Below are 8,304 nucleotides of genomic sequence, written 5' to 3'. Positions count from 1 at the left end.
CAATGGGCTCAAGCATGGTGATGATAGTGAGGTTGGCCCAGGATCGGGCAGTGTTTTGTTCTCCTGTGCTATGAGTTGGTACCAACTCGATGGCACCTAACAACAACAACAAGGGTAAACACTGGGTTATTAAACACAAGGTCAGCAGTTCAAAGCCACAGCTGCTCCTCAAAAATCCTATATAGAAACAATTCAATGGGTTGAGAATTAGCAATAAAAACATTGTGTTTACTGGAATGAACATGAGCTCAAATTCCAACTCATTGGTTTACTAGCGATAAGATGCATACTTTAATGCCACATTTCGAATTTCTAGAATGAGAATAATAATGCTGTGACTTACAGTGTTGTTTGGTGGATGAAAGATAATGTACATAAAATGGACAGAATTAACCCTGGAACATGATGACCTTCTTATGTGATTGCCCCTAGCTGCAGAGTACTCAGTCTACCATGTTTATAATGTCTATCTCCAATAACAGAACTGAAACTAAAATGTAGAAATAAAAATGGAGAAACAGTTGCTTTAAATTATTACAGGGCCCTGGTGTGGCGCTGTGGGCTAATGCGTCAGACTGCAAAGGCATTCGAACTGCAAGGTCTGTGGTTCAAACTCACCAGCTGCTCCATGGAAACCCTATGCAGGGTTGCTATGGGTTGGAATCAACTCGACAGCACTTAACAACAACAACAACAACAACATACTTAGTTGGAGTCCTGGTGTGGGGTTGTGAGTTAATGCACTAGACTGAAAGTCAATTTGAACCACAAAGTCGGCAGCTCAAGTTTACCAGCCACTCCTCAGAAACCTTCTACAGGGTCTCTGTGGATAGGAACCGATTTTACAGCATGTAACAATAACAACAATATGCTTAGTTGCTTTTATATTCCAAGATGAGTCTTTATTTGTAATCAGAAATTTAAATCACTATATTCAAATCTGTGCTAGGCACATTTCTAGCTCTCTGTCCTAAGACCTATGGATATAGTTGCCAGTTCCTCGGAAACCCTATGCGGGGTCGCTATGAGTCAGAACTGACTAGATGGCACTTAATAACAACAATTCATCATTTTAATTACTCTAGCACCACTCTGAGTAATGGGACTACTGGTGTGGTACTCCCAGTAGGATAAACACTGGACTGCGAACCACATGGTCAGCAGTTCAAGCCCACCAACTGCTCCTTGGAAACTCTGTATAGGGTCAGTATGAATCTCAACTGACTCAATGGCACTTAACAACAACAAAAAAAAAAAAATGAGTAATCACTGATTAGCTTAATTAATTAATCTTTGTGATGTCGATTATAATGATTAACATTAAGTTTTAGAATTACTTAATTAATGAATTTAGAATGAATGTGGTTTCAATTGCAAATAACCACAGATTGTAGTTGTTAAGTGCCATCGAGTCAGTTCCGACCCATAGCAACCCTGTATAGGATTTCTGAGGAGTGACTGGTGAGCTTGAACCACTGACCTTTTGGTTCAAACCAACCTTGCAGTCCAGCACATTAACCCACAGCACCACATCAGGATTCCAACCAATAGAGATGATTTTTTATTGTTTTGGTGAGCTATTTGGTATCAAGAAAGAAGATATTTAAAGCACTAGAAGAAAGTAAGAAATTTTACACTATAGAACCACAAGCTATCCCAAAATATGGTGAACAATTACCAACAGTGAAATCTGAGAAATAATACAACAAAGGAAATAATTCTTCTTTGAACTGGAGGTAAAAATGGGATAACTAGCTCAAAGTATTTCTAAAACTTTCATAAGATTTATGGGAAGACTTTTCAACATTGCAAATTTTGAGTGAGGTATTTAAAATTACTCAAATAAATATTCCAGCATTTTTGTAGTTGTTTGTTATGTCCTGTCAAGTCAGTTATGACTCATTTGTTATTATTGTTAGGTGCCAACAAGTCAGTACCAATTCATAGTGACCCTCTGCACAACAGAACAAAACACTGCCACCAACCTCACAATTTTTGCTACGTTAAAGTCCTGGCTGCTGCCACTGTACCCATACATCTCTTTTGGGGTCTTTCTCTCTTTCTCTGAGCCTCTACTTTGCCAAACATGATATAACTTCTCCAGAGAATGGTCATGAGATGACATTATGTACTAAGTATTAAAGAAGTCTGACCATCCTGGCTTCCAAAGAGTATTCTGGCTGTACTTCTTCCAACACAGATTGGTTTGTTCTTTTATCGGTTCATGGTATTTTTAATATTCTCCTCCAACATCATAACTTAAATACATCAATTCTTCTACGGTCTTCCATATTCACTGTCCAACTTTCACATGCATATAAGGCTATAGACAATACCATGGCTTGGGTCAGGCACATCCCAGTCCTCAAACTGACATCTCTGCTCTTGAACAAAGAGGTCATGTACAGTAGATTTGCCTAATGCAATACATTGTTTGATTTCTTGACTGCTACTTCCATGAGTGTTGATGCTTGATTCAAGCAAAATGAAGTCTTTGACAACTTTAACATTTTCTCCATATGGATGTTCCTTATTGGTCCAGTGATGAGGAGCTTTGTGTTCTTTTCATTAAGATACAACCGATGCCAATTGCTGTGATCTTTGATCTTCATCAGTAAATGTTTTAAGTCCTCTTCACTTTCAGCAAGCAAGGTTATATCATCTGCATATCGCAGGTTGTTAATGAGTCTTCTGTCAATCCTGGTGCCACATTTTTCTTCATATAATCCAGCTTCTCAGATTATTTGCTCAGCATACAGATTGAATATGTATTGTGAAAGAATACAACCCTGGCACACACCTTTCCTACTTTTAAAACATTAGCTATTCTTTTGTTCTATTCAAACAACTACCTCTTTGTCTATGTACAGCTTCCTCATGAGCACAATTAAGTGTTCTGGAATTTTCTTACTTCACAACGTTGTCCATAACTTGCCATGATCCACACAATCAAAAGCCTTTGTGTAATCAATAAAGCACAGGTAAACATCTTTCTGGTATTCTCTCTTTTCAGTCAAAATCCATCTAACATCAGCAGTGATATCCCTCGTTCCATATTCTCACCTTAATCTGGCTTGAACCTCTGGAAATTCTCTGTCAATGAATGTTTGCAGCTGTTTTTGTATTATCTTTAGCAAAATTTTACTTGCATGCAATATTAATGATATTGTACGATGACTTCTGCATTCCATGGTGTCAACTTTAGAATGGGCAAAAATATGGATCTTTCCAGTCAGCTGGCCAGGTAATTGTCTTCCAAATTTCTTGGTATAGATGAGTGAGTGCCTCCAGTGCCATATCAGTTTGTTGCAAGATTTCTATTTGTATTCCATCAATTCCCAGGGCCTTGTTCTTTGACAGTGCCTTCAGTGCACCTTGGACTTCTTCCTTCAGTATCATTGGCTCTTGATCATATGCTACCTCTTGAAATGGTTGAACACCAACCATTTCTTTTTGATACAGTGACTCTGTATTCCTTCCATCTTCATTTGATGCTTTCTGCACCATTCCATTTTACCATAGAATCCTTCAATATTTCAAGTTGAGGCTTGAATTTTTTCTTCAGTTCCCTCAGCTTGAGAAATGTTGAGCATGTTCTTCCCTTTTGGTTTTGTAATTGCACATTTTATTATAATATTTGACTCTGTCTTCTCAAGCTGCTTTTTGAAATGTTCTACTCAGCTCTTTTACCTCCTCATTTTTTCCATCTGCTTTAGCATCTCTATGCTGGAGAGCAAGTTTCAGAGTCTCTTCTGATACCCACTTAGGTCTTTTGTTTCTTTCTTGCCTTCTTAATGAACTTTTGCCTTCTTATTTGGTGTTCTTGATGTCATCCCACAGCTCTTATGATCACTGGTTTTTAGTGCTTAATGCATTAAAATCAGTTCTTCAGATAATCTCTAATTTCAGGTAGAATACGTTCAAGGTCACAATTTGACTCTGTGGACTGGTTTTAATTTTCTTTAGTTTCAGCCTGAACTTGCATATGAATAGTTGATGGTGGGTTCTACAGTCTGCCCCTGGCCGTTTTTGTTTTGTTTTGCTAATGATATGGAGTTTTTCCATCATCTCTTTCTACAAATGTAGTAAATTTGATTTCTGTGTATTCCATCTGGTGAGGTCTAGGTGTATAGTAGTCTTTTATGCTGTTTAAAAAGGTATTTTATTGACCCTGTATTGGGTTTCCAAGGCTTTAAATTTTTTCAAAAGCAGATGGTGAACTAGAAATGCTAACTTTGTGATTTGCAACCCAATGCTTATCCCACAGAGCCATTACAATCCCTTCCAGGATTTTTGTTGTTGTTGTGTGCAGTTGAGTTGGTTCTGACTAATAGCAACCCTGTACTGGATTTCCAAGGAGAGACTGGTGGGTTTGACCTACCAACTTTGCTGTTAGTAGTCCAGTGCTTCCTACAGAGCCACACCAGGACTCCAGTATTGTTAGTATAGTTTTATTTATTCACTTAATTTTTTAAAAGCTTCATTTTAACTCAAATATGGTTCCAAGAGTTTTTAAAGCAAGATAACCATTTTGTTGCTATTCTGTCTAGAGTCAGAATATGCAATCAGGCACTAACTAAAGAATTCCAATCCCTGCTCATTAACATGTTAAAAGACTATTTAATCATTAACTCACTGTCCTAAAGTAAAGCTAATATACTTTCAAAAGTATGGCTCCTGAAAGTATTGTCACTGATAACAAATCTGAGTGCTTCCAAATCACTTTGGAAATATAAAATGTGATGTAAATGCTTAATTAAAAAAAATCACATGTGACACAAAAGCTATTTTTAATATCTGTCTAACAAGAACCCACCCACGTTTTTCTAAAATAACTGAGTTGCAAGCCAAGAAGGAATCAATCAAGATATTGAATGCTGCACTTGGATTTTAGAAGCAATGTGTGATTCGGACCCATCACAACTGTCCTTGCCACTAAGAGGAGAGGCAGATTCCTGGAAGAAAATTACTAGTTTGGAAGGCCTTCCTTTTAGGCTTGCTCTAAAAGTAGACAGTCACCAAACACATACACAATTATCCCCAACAAATATCATCAAGATTCACCTAAGAACTTTATCCCTTTTCTTCTCCACTGTGCAAAATTGTTCAGTGTAGATACAGTGCATGGTTTTAACTGAAGCTCAGCAGCAAGTAAAAATTGAAAGGTCAATCGATAGAATTGATTTGTGCCTATAATGCCCAGCATGTGGTATCTAGTACCTCAAGGTAAGGCTTTTCATTTGGGTCAGAATCCAAAAGGTCAGAATCAACTGTTTTCTACACATTGATCAGAAGGAATCAATGAAAAAAAGAAATTTCATTTTCTTCTCCCCTCACTTCCCAGCTTACCAACTTGATTACCAAACATTAATTGGCTATTGACTATGGATATAAAATGCTGAAATGTATCATCATTCTTGTCACTGTTCCCAATTAAAAAACACCTTACAACAGTGATACATCTGGATCCATTCCTTATAAATATGAGAGAGAAGTAGAAATATGAAGAGAAACCAGGAATTCTGTTGTTGCTAGTTATCTAGTGTAATGATGGCTAGACAGCTGAAATGACCACAATTTCTGGCTCCTATCAATTTGTCCTTTGATTGTTTGAGCCACTCTCTGAGCTACAGAAAGGAGTTCCCAAGTTAATGTCATGCAAGAATTCTGACCAGGTGATCAGTAAGCCAAAATCTAAACATAAGTACACTAACCAAGTTGCCAATAAAAACAGTAAAAAATAATATAACCCATTTGACCTAGCCTTGATGGCTTGATAATCCGAACTCAACTAGAAGAATGTATTTTTTTTTTTAATAAAGGAAATGAGTGTAAATGGCTACAATTTGATGAACTTGACCTATACTTATGGATGTAGTAGCTCAAAATACCAACTGAGAGGGAAGGAGTCTTCACATCAAGGATCAAATCTTTCCCCTCTGTGTACAGGGCAGGTAAGGACAAGCAACTTCGACATTGGCTGCCTAAAATGAGGGAGCGATAAAGGCACGATGTGACTGGCTTACAAGTTTTTAAGAGGAAGTTTAGCTTTAAAGTGTGTGGAGAAAGATATAAACCCCACTGAATAGTTTTCATCTTGTCCAGAAGGGTCTGATGAAAAGAGATGGGGATACGATTCTTAGGATTCAATAGTGAGTAATTGTCATCATGACTAATTGCAACTGTCACAACTCTAAAGGTAGAAGTTTTGTAACAAAAACAGGGCAGTAGTTAATCTTCTAGTCCAGAAACAGAGGCTGTTAGGACCATCTTATCAAGGGATAAGAGCACGCGCGGAATGCGGGACCCTATCCAGAGAAGTAGTGATACCAGAGATAGAGGCCGAGATGAGGACATGGAGAGAAAGAGCAGCTGAGGACTCTGGACTCATGGAAAGAGAGGGACTGGGTGCTGGCGGCCAGGAAACATTCTTGCAGAATGTGCCCTCTGGTTGTTTAAATTATTATATATTCCTGAGTGTTTTTGTGTACATCCCACCCCCTCCCTGCCCCCACCAAAAAAAAAAGGGAATGGAAACAAGTACTGTTGGATGATGATACATAAAGGAGACTGTAATCATTGCAATGAAATTATAATGTAATGCAGATGTTCTCCCATGTTAACTGTCACTAAATTCACAATAAAATAATAATATATAAAATTTTAAAAACAAACCAGGAAAAGACAAGAGTCAAAACCATCTGGTGAAAGAAATCATAACTCTGACATTCTCTTTTGTTGTGTTTAACTTACCATGTGTACTTTGAAAGCACTTACCATTACTGGCTATTTATTGTTCTACCCAGGCAGAAGTTTGTGGAGGATCAAGCAGAATTAAAAAGAGGTCTTCATGCTTAAGGGTGCCCAAAATTCTACCACAGAGACAAGATTAAATGTCATATGCAATATGGCAATAGAAGCCAGGATAACCACTAAATACAATATTGGTTGTGCTAACTATACTGCTGAAGACATTTAAAGAAGAGGAGAAAGAAGTTAATGAAGTCTTCATGAGGAAGTAGAAACTAAGTTGTGACACTGAAATAGGAAATGAACAATGCGTGAAAGATTTAATATGGCTGATAAGTGCCATTGAGTCAGTTCTGATCCATAAAGACCTTGTGTAGGGTTTCCTTGGAGTAGCTGGTGGGGTTGAACTGGCAACCTTGTGGTTCACAGTCCAGTGCTTATCCTACAATACCACACAACAAATGCCCTAATATTAGACTTCTCAGTATGGTGCCTCAGGCACACTCAATTTCATTTTTAGAACCTTGATGTACTAGAGAGCACAGCACTTTATTTTGACATCATAAAGATATATTTCCACTCCCAAGGCTATTATAAGCTTGTCTTTTGAAGTTGGATAAATTGTGAAACTTCTCTGAGGCTCCATTTTCTCACAGAAAAGGTAGCTTAATGGCATTTGTCTTATAGGATTAACCAATAACCAGTTGCCATCAAGACAATTCCAACTCACCTTGACCCAAGTATACTGTTGTTGTTATCAAGTGACGTTGAGTCAGTTCCAACCCATAACAACCCTGTATAGGGTTTCCAAGCACTGGCTGGTGAGCTTGAACCACCAACCTCATGATTCAAACCAACTTTATAGTCCAGTACATTTACACACAGAACCACACCAGGAGTTCCTGACCCCAAGTATATCAGAGTAGGATTGCTCAGTAGAGCTTTCAATAGCTGACTTTTCAAAGTAGAACACCAGCGGTTTCTTCCAAGACAGTTCTGGGTTTACTCAAACATTAACATTTCAGTTAGCAGTCAAGTACTTAACCATTTGGTTAACGGTCAACCACCACCAAGGAACTCTTTCTTGTAGAATTATTGAGATTACAAATCAATATTTGTCCATATCTGTTGTTGTTATTAGGTGCCATCGAGTTGGTACCAATCCATAACAACCCTGTATAAGGTTTCTGAGGAGCAACTGGTGAGCTTGAACTGCCTACCTTGCAGTTCAAACCCACTTTGCAGTTCACAGCACCACACCAGGACTCTTGAAAGAGGTCTTAATAGCTGCATGCAAACCATTCACATCTAGGGTCCTCTACTTGTACCTTAGGAACCCATAGATAGTTATTTCTGCATCAGAGGCTGTTACTTAACCACCAAAATCCATTATCTTCTGTATTACAAGAGTTGTAGCTGCGCTTGTGGCTGCCTAGCCAGAGACAACATTTACCAACTCTATTGCCAGCTACATGGTCTGTGTGATTTTGTTCCCACCAGTGGCATAAAGGAGTCCTGGTATGGCACTGTATGATCAACACTGGACTGCTTACT

The sequence above is a fragment of the Chrysochloris asiatica genome, unplaced genomic scaffold, assembly GCF_000296735.1.
Source record: "Chrysochloris asiatica unplaced genomic scaffold, ChrAsi1.0 scaffold00064, whole genome shotgun sequence".
Classification (NCBI taxonomy): Eukaryota; Metazoa; Chordata; class Mammalia; order Afrosoricida; family Chrysochloridae; genus Chrysochloris; species Chrysochloris asiatica.
This window is presented reverse-complemented; position numbering follows the sequence as displayed.